The 12,758-nt window shown below is 40.3% G+C and overlaps 1 long non-coding RNA gene across 1 annotated transcript in view; it reads right to left on the bottom strand.

Moving 5' to 3' along the window:
* Nucleotides 1-10,766, bottom strand: part of LOC143378852 (uncharacterized) — a 101,551-nt gene extending 90,785 nt beyond the window's left edge. Inside the window, exon 1 of the long non-coding RNA XR_013088378.1 lies at nucleotides 10,666-10,766. This is a non-coding gene — a long non-coding RNA (uncharacterized LOC143378852). The remainder of the gene's footprint in view (nucleotides 1-10,665) is intronic.
* Nucleotides 10,767-12,758: the final 1,992 nt, after the last annotated feature.

The raw sequence follows: 12,758 nt of genomic DNA, 5'->3' as shown, positions 1-12,758 counted from the left end.
GTTGTTTACTCGTATCAAAGTTTATTCAGGCCCCTCTCTAACGCCAATTAATGAGTCGTGTTTGAGTAACCGTAAAACGGTTATCGTTGCTCCGTGACTTCTTTCGCAAGGAGATTTACGGTTACAGTTATGTAAATTGCGTATAATTTGCGCCCGTGCCGATCGAAAATCGCGGACAGGGAGCATCGCTATCTCCAGGGAGAGCGCTGGCGCGCCAAGTTGCACGTGCACCTGCACGTGCACGAATTCTTGCGCGTAGGATCGCTTTTCTTTCGATTTGATCGAGATCTAGCTGAGTAACGGGATCCCGGGACTATACTTTATAAGCGTCGTTGTTGGCCTTCTTTCATAAATCACCGCTAATTCGTTACGACTTATCGATCGGTTCGCTTCCAAACCGAAATGTTAGTCGGATGAGAGAAACTCTGGCAGGAAAGTGCCTCGGCGCATAATTTAAAACACTCTGTGTACAGGCTACGGCCAACAATAGTTCATTTGAATACAACATCCTCTAATCATTCCAAACAGTGCAAATATACCATCCCATACAAAACAGATCTCGCGCGTGTCCAGAATCGTCGAATTGATGACAGCTGAAGAGTAGATATATGTAACTGCGCCATTAAAGAAGAAAACTAACGTGAACGGAGTGCAGGAGCATCCAGCTCGGTTTGCCCACGCTCCAGTTATTCGACGATCAACGTATGTGCAAACCATCGAACTAACACGACTGCATTTTAATCAACCTTTCCCCTATGCCAGTGGTGGAACTCATTCAACTGATTACTTAAAGTCGCTCAAATTATTCTGTTTCAGTGATTAATTATTCCTATTTTTTTTATATTATTCTGTTACCTGTTGTATTAGCATTGCGGCGAGTGACTATAGTCACCCTTAACCCGGCGCAACGGGTCAAAAATACCGATAATTGAAACGTAAAAAACCACGGTTTCAGAATATATTTTTTTTTAATTTTGTAATTTTTATGTTAAAGTACAGTGTTTTAAGAATCGAACAAGATTGATGAAATATCTTAAAATCTTTATTAAAGTTGTTTAAAAAATTGTAACAAAAACGCAAACAGTCTTCAGATTTTCGCAACTAGCGCCTCTGTGGCAAAATTTACCCAGTAGCGCCTCCCGCCGAGTTAAGGGGTTAGGCGCAGACAGGAGGTAGAAAAAGAACGATTCTTTGGAAATTTATATTAGAAAGTACATGCATATTTTTATGCAAAGATTTTTGTATTCAGACGAGGGCCACTTTAGCAGGTTATTATATTATGTTTTGGTATAAAAGTATTTAGTTATTGCAAAATTACAACGGATTTCCCGAAAGCTGTGTTTAGAACTACGTTTCGCGGTGGCCAACATTATTCGGAACTGGGTTATCTGAAATGAAAGAAACCAGAAAGATTTAGTTAGTACAGTATAAAATATTAATCTGGGACAAAATGGCGGATGTTAAAGAAAAGATCCTGATTTCTGCGAGAAAAATTGAAGTTTTTTTACTGCGAAAGGTTTAGTGTAGCATATACTGACTCAGTTATAGGCTGAACGAAAATAATGTATCCCTCAAACATATCCAACCAATATCAAGTGGATTGGTCCATGCGATTTTTAGAAATCGTGCACCCAAGCTTTCAAAATGCAGTTTTCAGAAAAACGCGTTCAAAGTTTTAGTTTACTGTTATTTTTGTATTAAATATTTTTTAAACTGTTGTCTAAATATGTACAAACATAGGCATAAAGCTTTTAATTAATATAATTAAAGGTTTTCTCTTTAAAAAAATCTCAAATATCGCCTTTTTTCAGGCCGTCACACTAGGGAGAACCCTTAATAGCGAGGGGGTTAAAGCTGCCGTCGACTCTGTGTCTTTACACTCTCTATTGGATCTTATCAATTCGCATCATCTCTTACGACGAGAACCAAGCCATTCCTCATCTTCCCTGATTCCTGGCGGAAATCATTTCACCTCGGCCAACGCGACCACCATTTCGAACAAACACTTTTTATCGGCTGTGATACGAAATGAAATTATTTGTCGGCACGACGACCGCGGGCCGTTTGATCTCCGACTCGCACCACGACGCCTGGTTTGATTGATGAACGTCAACCTCTCGTCTTCGAGAGGCCGGGATAATGAAGAGAGAGGAGCGAACGAATCGATCGGACTGGCCGACCGGGGAAGGTGAACTCTTCGTGAGAAAGCCGCGATCAACGGTTGCCCGTACCCTCATGGCGAGGTGTGCACGCGAACACGTGTAACGTATAATGCAGCATATAATTAGACAGATCGATGGAAGTGGCACTAATTACAAGACGGTCGAATGTGCATACACCCGCGCTGGAAAGTCTCGGAGCAACTACTGTTTTTAACGCCACGAAGTGCACCGGGGCATTTTTCACCCAATCATGTTCTCATTTCGTTTACTCTACCGCGTTAGTCGTGTCCTCCCTCAACTCACTCGGGTTTTCATTTCTCTGAGGACTCTTCAGATCTGTCTTCAGGATTACTTCGCACAGTGGCGCACTCAGAGAAGGGGGTGGGGCAAGGGGCTCTGCCAAACCCCAAAGAAAACGGAAATACGAGATTAATGTAGCCACGACTGAAGTAATTCAAGAATTTTGTAGAAATAAATAAAAGGGATTTAATTTCTTAAATGATTTTTTTAATCACCTAATGAATTTTATTGTATTTGCATTAAAAATATTTTTGCCATTCAACTAGGCCCTCCCCCCCAAGGTTAAATCCTGAATGCGCTACTGACTTTGGATGTTTCTGCCCGCTACGTAAGAAAAGGAATATTGAACGACGAATGAAATGATATTCCAGTGCTACGAAGCGATGGTGCTAAAGGAAAGTGGAGCTGAAAATTTTTGTGATTTGATGATACCTATACAGTATAGGTATGGATTATAATTACTGGATGCAAAAATTACCGATTATTGTTATCGATTTTGCATAAATCTATTTATATACTGTCCTGTTAATTGTCCCTTACATGCGTATGCTTGTACTATGCTAAAGGGTTTTTACCCCTGAATAAATGATAATAATTATAATAATAATAATAATAAACTTCTAAATTCATAACAGTGCTGTTTATAAGTATTAGGACACTAGTACTCTGTGTGGCATAATAATGAAAAACATTGCAAATTTATTGAAGAACTCTAACAAATTTTAGTTTAGCTATTTGACATTTTAAACGAGGCATTGAAAGCGAAAACGGACTGATCCACATAGGAAAATAATTAATATTTCCAATTTTACAAAAAACGAGGGTTAATCAGTATTTGCTCTTAATGCCGTACGTAAATTAAAAGCAGAAAATAAAATCAGTGAAAAGTATTGAATATGTACCAAACATCACATTTTCTGCAAATACAGCAGGTATCTTAATACTTATGAACGGGAGTGTATATGGGAATTTCGACTATAATCATTAAATAATGGAAATATATTCATAAGCATACAGGCTTGTTCCTCGTTCAAAACTGACCCAGTTATTAGGTCCAGTCTTGCGTCAAGTTTTTCATAAATCTGCACTTTCTCGCCCAGCAGAGCGGGAGCCGACCTGATAAATCATCTTCAAGTAGTATGACATTGCACTGACACCGTCTTGGCTAACGCGCCTCCACTTTGTACGCGTAATGTTTAGCGCGTCATAATAATTTTATAGACGTCATGCAGGCGGCACAAGCAGTGCAACCCTTCCAGACACCACTGCGATACGCCATAAAATATAATCTCAGCGAAGTGACTTTATCTTGCACGCGGGGCATAAATCTTCCCTCGCTGAATTAATTTTCCTTTCGTTCTTCGCGTAGTCAGCCGAGGAGTTGAGTAATCCAGCGATTAAACGCGAACGCCGGTGTTAATGTATCGCGTTTAGAGGATCGGAACCGCGAGCGCGGCTGATAAATTGCTAATAAGTTAATCGAATTCTGCGTTACGTATTTAGACCTTTCCAGTGCGAGATAGCGAGTCGGTGGTGGAGAAAATGTATGTATATTGTGGTGTTAACCTGTATCGATTACCATGCACAGGCTATTTCGGGACTGTAGCTACGAGTTTACTGATAAGAGAACGTTCTCAATCCAAAAATTCTGATTTTTAATGAAAGTAGGAACGTGAAGCACATTGGAGTATACAAAGTGCTTTTTTCTGCGGAAAGTCACTCTGAAAGGGTGAAATTAGTCATTAAAGTTATCACATTTTTTACCATTTTTAATATAACTTTATTCTTCTTTTGTTAATCTGATAAAGGATAAAAAAAACTGAACAACTTCTACATTTAAAGGTGTGTTCTATCTCGCACCATTAGCAAGTTACATCGAAAGAGCGAAAGAACGTGACAACTTTAAAAGCTGATTTCACCCTTTCAGAGTGTATTTCCGCAAAAAAAAACAAATTGCTCTTTGCATACTCTAATATACTCTACATTCACACGAAATTCCATTAAAATCGGAGTTTTCTGGTTGTGAGCGTTTCCTGGTTAATTGAACTTGTAAACAGTAAGAACGGTGCTCAACGGTGATTTTGTATGATAATAATTGCCACGAGTCCAAGAATTCAATATTAATTCAAATTTATCGTCGATAAATATAATTTTGAGATTTTTATTCTATTTATAATATTCTGTTTTGATAGTATTCAGCGTTACGTCACTGGCTATCTTTACTTTCCCATTTCGAGATAACAGCCTGTAACGAGTTATATAATCCATGTATACTTCAGTTCAAATAAATATTCTATTATACTAAGGAGGCATAAAGAAACGGAAGCTTCACGGTTATTAATCCTAGAAAGTGGTGGTTATAACGTTACAATCCCATATCACGAAAAGATGCGGGCAGAAAAGTGTAGGTGCGTAATGAATAAAAAGTGCTTGTGAAATATTAGGAAAGTGGCATGAGAATAATGATACGAATGGATAAGAAGAGTGTGAATGTATCGTAGCAGGGTTAAGGGGTTAGCTACCGTCAGGAGGTAGAAAAAGAATCGATTCTTTGGGAATTTATTTCAGAAAGTACATGCATATATTTATGCAATGGTTTTTGTATTCAGATGAGGGACACTTTAACAGGTTATTATACATTATGCTTTGGTTTAAAAATATTTACTTATTGCAAAATTACAGCTGATTTCCCGGAAGCTGCTTTTACACCGGTGACCACGATTTCTCCAAAATCGCTTCATCAATCTTTCTGAAATTGTGTAGGTTTCTTCCAGACATTCAAATCCAGTCTTTAATCGAAGCATTTGTTTTTCCAATGCATAGTTTTTATTTTATGAATGAAAACACTTATTTTTAGCTAGAAATGCTCATTTTGCATCCATAAAATAAAAACTATGCATTGGAAAAACAAATGCTTCGATTAAAGACTGGATTTGAATGTCAAGAAGAAACCTAAAAAATTACAGAAAGGTTGGTGAAGCGGTTTTGGAGAAATCGTGGTCACAGGTGTAAAAACAGCTTCCGGTAAATCAGTTGTAATTTTCCAAAAACTCAATATTTTTTTATACCAAAACATAATATAATAACCTGTTAAAGTGTCCCTCATCTGAATACAAAACCCATTGCATAAATATATGCATGTACATTCTGAAATAAATTGCCAAAGAATCGATTCTTTTTCTACCTCCTGAAGGTAGCTAACCCCTTAAGGGAGGCGCAGCGAGAAATGGACAAACGCCTTCGTTTGGGTCGAGAGATATACTTGTCCGGAGCGGCACGAGTAATGACGGGCTGGACGACGACTGACCGCAGAATGATCGTGATCGAAACCGCGAATATCTTCGGCGAGCCTTAATTTTCGAGAAAGCGAAACACGGGCCTTGTCCGCGGACGAAGGATGCCTGCACGCAAGCCCTACGTTCCTGATTCGCGGAACATCTTCCTTTATCTCTCGGCCCCTTACGAAACTCCCGCACGAATGCAAATAATCATCGTGCATTTTTCTTCGAACGAGTTTCAGCGACGAAAGAAGACTTCGTCCCAATAATTGTAGCCCTTTCGTCCATAATTTGTGCACACCCTTTCGTAACACGGTGTCCAAGTGACACGTGATGTCGCGGCTGTACATTATACGCCAGCTGATTGCAGAACTCACTTCACACGACTTCCATGGAACTCCCATTACGGTAGAACTTCAATTATCCGAATCGCTTGTGCCACGTGACGTGACAGTCGATTTCTTTGATAATCGAAGGATGGCACATTTACCTGAAGCAAGATCACTTATCCCAGAATCCTGTTCCGCGAGACCACAGCAAAGAAACGTTTATACCACAGGAAAAGGTTTTAACAGGTTCTGCAGGCGTGATAAAACAGACTTCTAACCTCGTGAGCATCCTGTTAGGATAATGACCTTATCGAAATGAGGACGGGATCTGTTTAATCGTGAAATCAGTGCTTCCTGGTTTCTAATTCACAGCTGGACGATATTAATGTAACTGATTTGAAGCAGCAGGTACAATCAATCATCGAGGTAGCCTGAAATCAGTTCGAGCAAGATCGATCGTCATCGGGGACAATCTCGTGCCCTGTATCGTTATCGTCTCCCTTGTTTCTTCCTGGTTCGACCCTCTCCGTCCATCCGAGATCTTGTCGAAGAGGGGCAGGATCGATTAACGGCTCGCCCAGAGGCAGGATCGGCTTTTTAGCAGGGGCATTGGGTGTAGGTACGCGAGGAGGTCCCAGCCCTCGAGGACGAAGGTAAGAAAAACTTTATTCGACGGTGTCGTTCACCTTCTGGGCGACCGTACACGAAGACCGGTCCAAAAGCAACGCGCTGGGACACCTGGTACACACGAAACAAGGTTTTCGCGTCGATCTAATCGAAGGAAAAGTGGTAGAACGTGGTCGGTTTTTTAAGTTGCTGAAAAAATTCGTTTTTACTGTATACATTATGGTTCTGCTTATGATAAAGCTTACAAGGGAAGTTAGGCGACCCGGAAATACAGAAAAGGCTGTACTTCCGAATGGGACCATTATTATTGGAATCTTCTAGCAAACTCTTTCTTTTTTCGAGCAGCTCCTTTTGTAGGCCTGCCCATATTTTTTTAAATAAATGTAGTTATGCAACTTAAATAACTAAAAAAAAGTAAAAAATTAAAAAAGATTAAATCTAACTTAAAAAAATAAAAATGCACTGAAAAGTGAAAAATAAGTTTTTTCCTTATTTAATCAATGATTCTCAATTTCTTTAAGTCGGTGCCAGATTTACACAGTTCAAATGATGAGGCGCCGACATAAAAAAATTGAGAGTCATAGATTAAGTAAGAAAAAAACTTATTTTTCACTTTTCAGTGCATTTTTATTTTTTTAATGCTGGATTTAATTTTTTACAAAATTTTGTTATACCTATCTACAAAACTGCCTAAAAATAATTCTCAAAAAATCCATAATTTTCAAGCTATCCCCACCAATCCTTGATTCGATAATTATTTTTACGTAGTTTTGTAGATATAAAAAAGATGCAACTATTGTTTAAATTTCTTTTCGATACTTCTCACCGTTCGTTCTCGAGATATTCCACGATTAAAGAAACTCTGCGTTTTTTTTCAAAGGGTGATTTCACCCCCTAAAACAATACCATGACACCAACAAAAAATAGTTTTGTATTACGGATGAACTACTCAACTTACACACAAAGTTGCATAATTTTCTAAATTTTTCGTTTGCCTATGTTCCCTCGCTGTTGTTCCATTAGCTAATTAGTAAAAGATTAAGGTGTCGAATAAATGGGACTTTGAAAATTCTCATCATGCTACTAAAATATTCAAAATTCTTTTCACTTCTATAAGCCTTATTCATCTCAGTGTACATTTTTAATTAGATATACAAAGATCCATCGATCTCCAGGACCTGACTGTTTAAACAAACTAACCTTGCTTTATCGATGTAAAATACAAAATTGTCGGTTCACGTACGTGTGCCTTTGGTCCATCACGAGAAATCATTTGTGCCAGGGAATTAATAAATCTCTAACCTCGTATAATAATATAGTACACGCAAATAATGCTCTGGTAGCTTTATCTTCTATCGGGCTATAAATAAAAAAGTGAACGTCATAAGATACGATGTTAAACTAGTCATTACGTGAAGTCACCAAGGGTTAATCGCCGTTTATTGCAGCGATTATTAGATGCAGGATTACCTACTTTAAAGTGGTAAACGATATAAAGTTATCATTGAGGTGTTGCGAAACGAAACAGCCATCGATGAGAAAATGATTTCCCATCGTGAGTGGGAGCGTCGCCGTCACGGCAAAGGTCTCCGCGATCCTGTCGAGCAAGGACGATACACTCCGTCGATCCCCGGGATCGATGCTCCCCCCCTCTTCGATCGAAAGGTCCTTCCTTTGTATGTACACCGATAAGGTAATCATGCTCTACGCCCGAGGTGTACACGACAAACCTTTTTAAGGGAAACCGCGCCGCTTTTAAAGCGAACCACCAATTACCATCGATATTGCTTATGTATCTGTAAGACACAGCGATTAACATTGTCCAGGCTGAAAATAAAACTTGTTCCAATACACATGCGTGTACAATTCGTTACTTCGTTCGGTTCTAATCGGTGTGTAGAAACGAATGAAAGTTAGATCAATTCTTCTGTCGTCTATTAACACTTTGAGTGGCGCAAAGTTTTGAGAAATACCCCTTTATAAAAAAATAAAACGCTAACTCCTCAGTTTGTTTTCAAAATTAAGATTTGGAGACCCTCGGGGAGTACCTACGATGCTCTCCAGAAAATATCGACGCGAGAACCCTGCAGACTAAGAACCGGCGATTCTACTCGGTTCTTTCAGCATCCGTCGATTATGTCATTGATTATTTTCAAATCAAGGATCCGGAAAAGTCGACGATCTGAATTTTTAAGAATTTTCTAATTTAAATCTTTTATTTTTCAGTCTCTAAAAATGAAAATGGAATTCAGATGCCCTGAATTAAATAAACTACAGTATGTAACAAAAGTAAGCAAACACGAAAGTTTCTGACGTTTCAATAAATTTCTCTGAAACCTAGAGTTAGGTATCCCTGCAACGAAAAAGCAAACATTAGGGCGACGACCCCTAATTGTTATTCCCATTTGGAGCACAAGTTTCTTTTATGCATTAAGTTTATTGTGCCAAGTTAATTAGAACATATATATATATACATATTTATATAGAGTACAGAATATATATTATATATTATATTTCCCAATATAATAATTCAATAAAAATTCTTCTCATCCCACATTTAATTGATTCTATTTTTGATCATTTTCTCGACCACATTTTTCATTCACAATCGATTCCCCGATTCTTTTTTAAAATAATCGATATTCATGTATCGACGTTTCATTAGAATCGATTCTTAAGTATCGATTTTTTTAGCAACTCACCGAAAGCGTTTAGGTAAGCACAGAGCAAAAAGCTTCTCTCGAACAGCGACGCAGTGCGAGAATTCTGTTATCGCGATTGTCATTAGCCTGATTCGAGACCTCCCGCCGCCGAGCGGCTTTCTACGGGCCCGGGTTATTTATTGGCGGATTAATAAGTGGCCGGGTAACCGGTGATTAGAGGTCGACTTGCGTCGCGACTTTCATTATCGTAAAACCGTGTCGCCTGTGATATTTTCGCCGCGCAGCCGCGGGATAAAGAATCTCTTCCTCGACCGCGATATCGGCCGCGCCATCGGGAGCATCGTTCTTCCTGTAACTGGCCTCGCCTGCAGCGCACGGATTAAGAATTCCGATTGAAATTCCGCAAACGAAATTTAGGCCGCGAAAGTTCGGCGCAGGCATTCTGTCTCCGTCCGTTGCCGGTGAAGCGGTACCGAATGGAGTGCTCTTCCAGGCGTCGAAGTTATTTCAGCGAGACGATGGAACGGCGTCAGGTTCTGCGGCATTGTAAGCGAAACGAGTATGGTTCATTTGCATTCTTGTCATCGTCAATGTGCGGATGTCAGAATTACGAACTTCGAGTCCGGTTTACAAGGTGCCCACGATTCGGTACGCGAGAGAAAAGTGGCGCCGCTTGGTTTCTCTTTAACGAACGTGATTTTGTTATATGGTTAGGCTTGTTGATGATGAAAATCCACGATGGCAGACAAATATTGTGCCTCGCGCGAGACTTTAATCTCATGAGACAATTATTTCATTACTCAGTTTATTATTTCTTAATTACTTTGTCATTAGTTTCGTGAAACTAGACTTTAGAAATTATTTCCTTATATTCAGTTGTTGCCGAGATATTTGTCTCGCGATAGAAAGTTCTCATGTAAAATCTCATCGTGGATTCGCACCTTAACACGTTCCGCGCGGCCATTTCTGAAGGTATAAAGCGGTTAAAGCGGTTACACTGCTGCCTCGCCATTAAATCTATCAGCTGTACATTAATTGTCTGTAAAGTATAACAGATTTATTCCGGGTGTTCTCATTGAGTAATACAGACGATTAATAATAATAATAATAAAAATTGTAATATTAACTGTAAGCAGGGGTGGGGTCACTTTGTGGCTAATGGGGTGGTTCTGTGAAAATAAAAAATTCGTACCGTTAGGGGGGGTTAGGTAAAGCGGACTTTGGGAGACTTTTTCAGATTTTTCAAAGATCACATTAAAACTATACAATACATTATAATCCCGAATTAAGACAAACCAATGAGTACCTACACTGCGTTTCATATAAGAGTGTACCAACGCTTCTACCGATTTGCGACCGATCTGCGCAGCTCCCACAGATCTAACGCACGCGATTGGTCGTAGCACTTTTCCTGCCGGTTTACAGTGCATCCCTGCGCGAAACGAGTATGCTCTAACGTGGAACGCAGTGCACTGTTATAGTTATCCCGCCGTGGGTACATTGGATCGTTTATGCATTGATCAAATCGCCTCTTTTCTTAAACTGCCTTCCGAATTTTTATTTTTCCTAATTAATCCTTTAAACATTTGACTCAAAGAACGATTGTATATTAAATTAGAGACTTCAATAAGTATCCTATAATTTCAGATTTTTTGACAGTCAAAAACAGTAAGAAAAAAGCAGCCACGAGCATAAACGACCCAGTGTGCCCATGGACGGTACGAAAATAAGTGTGCCCACGGCGGGTTAAGTGAGAAATAGGACTTGAAGTTGTCAGTATATTTTACCGTATGAATACCGCAGAGAAAAAAAAAATACAAACTAACCCCATTGGTAACAAAGCCACCCCCACTTACTCTAACTAATAACTTCCACATCTCTCCACTTTCTTTCGTAATAGTACCGATCCATCTTCTCTGATTACACATTTGGAGAACCGTAGGTATACAACGCAAGCAATGAATCCACTTGTTAAAACAGATTCCCGTTTATTTTCAAACTGGACCCCCTACTGATTCATCGCAACCACGCTGTTCCACGTCTTTTTGCATCGGCCCTCCTACGTTCCGAGCCACCATTGTCTCTACCCAGTGAGCACGTCCTACATACCAGCGGCGAGGCACACGAGTGTCTCGTCAGGAAGGGAGCATTAGATCGTTTTGTATCGGTGCTCGTTTCCCGACACACCGAGATCGCGGAACGAATTTATACTGTTACGAAAAACGTGATCGCCGCGCCGGCTGCCTCCAAGGGGAGATCGCGTGGCCCGATACCCCACACTAATGCAATTTCTTAACGGGACACAGTCGGGCGGCCGGCATACCGCCTGAAAATCGCCCGGCCGATCGGGCATTCCTGATTGTGCAAGGTTGAATGTTAACGCGCAAGGATGAATATTAATTGCCACGAATATGATTAAGCGTTCCTCGGGGCGATCCACTGTCCCGCGCGGCCATTAACATTGTTGCTGTTACGTAAACTGGATCGAGTCGATCGGTTGCTGTTATGCTACTGTGACGGAGCATGTCCCTTTTTTCTCTCTCTCTCGGGCTTGGTAGAACGAGATGATGGTGCAAGTTGAGTTTCAGTCGAATTCTCAGGAGCCCTGACGAATTTAATACCACTGCTATGCCTTATCAGATCGCTTGTAAAAAGTCGTAGAAGTTACGTTACATTATCGATGTTGATGCGGAGCTACGGGTATGCCGCTAAAAATAATTAGGGATCCCTGGATCTAGAAAGTAAATCAAACGCGCGTTCGAACGGTTGCGAGGGGATTTCGAGATACACCGCGATCGTTTAATTCGTGGATTCTCTGGCAGCTTGGAAATGAAATGTTATTATTTCGATGTTACCAGCGACGTAATTGATTAAATTTCCTTAATTGCCGTGCCGCGTAACAGAAGCATAGACACCGACAGAATGAATGGCTTTAAACACCTGGCAGTTGTTGCAAACTCGACGTAGGTACTTAGGTACGTATAGTTTTATGCTAAGCAACAGATGTGCTTCGTTAAGTGTTTCTTAAGTGTAAAGAGTTCATTAAGAGGCACAATGTTGTTGTATGGATGCTTAACGAGTAATCACTGGTGGTACTTCAGTCATTCTGAATGACTTCCACGGCGAGGGACAACAGGAGTGTAAGTACACAGGGGTATGTAACTCGAGTTTCCGACTTCCCTCACTCACACCGCTCCGGCGGCGGCTGGAACGCTCGATTCTTCCCTGACGCAGACGTTAATCGAAATTATGTTAATTACGTGTCGCGAGCTCTATTAACACGTCGGCGTACCGCGAACAGGTCGACGGCAGGTTGGGGCGCTTAATTTCGAAAGCGCAAGGCAACGGCCGGAGTATCGCGATATTTAATCGCCAATATGGAAATGGAACAATTATGCA

Source organism: Andrena cerasifolii, chromosome 1 (assembly GCF_050908995.1).
Source record: "Andrena cerasifolii isolate SP2316 chromosome 1, iyAndCera1_principal, whole genome shotgun sequence".
Classification (NCBI taxonomy): Eukaryota; Metazoa; Arthropoda; class Insecta; order Hymenoptera; family Andrenidae; genus Andrena; species Andrena cerasifolii.
The sequence above is the reverse complement of the archived record's forward strand: the minus strand, read 5'-3'. Positions and strand labels throughout refer to the sequence as shown.